The sequence below is a fragment of the Pteropus vampyrus genome, unplaced genomic scaffold, assembly GCF_000151845.1.
Source record: "Pteropus vampyrus isolate Shadow unplaced genomic scaffold, Pvam_2.0 Scaffold399, whole genome shotgun sequence".
Lineage (NCBI taxonomy): Eukaryota > Metazoa > Chordata > Mammalia > Chiroptera > Pteropodidae > Pteropus > Pteropus vampyrus.
Window position 1 is genome coordinate 456,894 of NW_011889180.1, and position 2,120 is coordinate 459,013.

Sequence of the window (2,120 nt, forward strand, 5' to 3'; positions counted from 1 at the left end):
GCTTTTCTTCCCTTTGTACTACGTCTTAGGGCAGTGCTATTCCAAGTGTGGAGCATGGAGCTTCCCCACCAACATGCTAGTAAGGGGACCTTTATTTCCACGTTGAGCTGCCGCCTGTCACCTTGAGTCCCAGAGACCCTTCGGGGAATGGGCACAGCTTGGTGGGGGCAGGAAGAGCTGTGGGTGCCAGCTGAGTCTGCTGAGCAGCCCCATGTCCGCTGGAACAGGCCTGGGGAAAGGGGAGGAAGACATGTGGGGGAGCCTGGGCAGGCCGGTCTGGACCAGCAGCTAGGGGTCCATGCCCCCGGTGGGCTCCCGCCCTCTAGTTTTTCAGAAACACACATATTCATAGATGAAATAAGGCGATGTCGAAAATTAGCTTCAAATTAATTTCGACTGTTTCCTAATTTCACTTACATCTCCCCCATGCTTCCTTGTTCTGCTCCAGGATCCCATGTACACTGGGCTGCCGAGTGGAGGGATCAGGCATCTGATACTTTAATAGATAATGCCAAGTTGCCCTGCAGGGAGGCGCTACCAATATATACTGAAGAACGGAGGCACAGTCATCCCCTTAAAGTCTCCAAAGGGATATTAGTAATCTTTTACATGTTTGCCAAGTTGATGAATAAAAATCATACATTGTTTTCCTTTGCAATTCTCAGATTCCCAGTCAAGCTGAGCATCACTGGTTGCTCTTTTGCATGAATTCCCTCTTTAGAGCATCGCGGTCTACACGGCGCTGAACAGAGATTCTGGGGCCCCTGGGCCCGGGTATGAGCCCTGACTCCCTTACTTACTAGCTGTGTGACCCCTGGGCAGGTTACCTGACTTCAACTCTATTTCCTCCCCACTATGGGTGGGGGGGGTCACGATAGTGCCGACCCACCCACCACAGGCTTGTTATGGCAATAAATGAGCTACCATTTGTTAGGTGTTTAAAACAAAGCACCTTACCTACAACTACGTTTATTTCCTAAGGAAAAATTCTTTTGATACGTGCTGCTAAATATACTGACCAGACAATGTATTTAATTTGTTTATTCTTTGCCTTCCCCCAGTAGGAACGTCTGTTTTTTTCCAAAATCTCTACTCCTTTTATAATCGGAATTAATGACGTGAGTGGGGCGAGGGGAGAGTGGAAGCTAAAAAGAAAGAAAAGCTCCCGTTCAAATAACCTCCACGAAGCCTGGCCTGGTGGCCTGAGCCTCTGTGACCACACCCAGTGTCACATGATCACTCATCCGGATATCCCTGCCTGAGCTGCTCGCAGGCAGGTCCTGGGTCTGATTCATCTGTACCTGCGGTGTCCACAGAAGCTGCTGATATGCCCGGTCCCATCGAAGCTTTGCAAATAGATGGAGTCTACTACGTGTTCACTGATAGGTCACCGGCCCTCCACTGGAGACCCTACTTGTAGCTCTGCTCCTCACCTGCCACAAGAACTTCCATCCCTGACCCTCTTTGATTCCTGGACAGTGCTGGTGAGAAAAACAAGGGAGCAAAAGCCCTGCCCCTGAGAATCTTGCTAAACAGATGAATATCTTATAAACATCTATTAAAACAACTTGACACTAGAGCGCCTGTATTGAGGCAGGCCTATGCCATGCAATAAGAGCTTTACATCACAAATCTTGTTTGAAACTCACAACCACACTAAGAGTTAGGTATTATTATTGCTGCCCTATTTAACAAATAAGGAACCTCAGGCTTAGAAAGGCCATGTGGCTTGTCCAAGAGCAAAAGGTATGAAGTTAGCAGGGCCAGGACTCACAGGCAGGTGGTTCTGACCCCAGGATCTAGGCCACGACACCTGGGACAATCAGGGAATGTCACAGAGAGGAACAGGAAGGACATATGGAGTGCTGCAGGAACTCAGAGTCAGACAAAGGACACTGCGCTGTGGACCCCCACAAGTAGCAGGGCTGAGTGAGGGTCAGAATCAGCGGCAAGCGGCAAGCAGCACGGCACAAATGCGCATCGACCTTGTCTGGAGCCCCGTGTGACAGTCAAGGGGGAAGCGCTCGTGTGTGTGAGCGTGTGCTCGTGCAAAGAGGGCATGGCTGACCAGCCTCCTCGCAGGTCTGGCCCACAGGTGTGGGTGAAGAATGTCTGTGTTG

General features: G+C 50.2%; 1 protein-coding gene across 3 annotated transcripts in view; it reads right to left on the minus strand.

The window, feature by feature from the left end:
• Positions 1-2,120, minus strand: part of VAC14 (Vac14, PIKFYVE complex component) — a 115,897-nt gene that overhangs the window by 92,412 nt on the left and 21,365 nt on the right. The gene's annotated exons all lie outside the window — the stretch shown is intronic.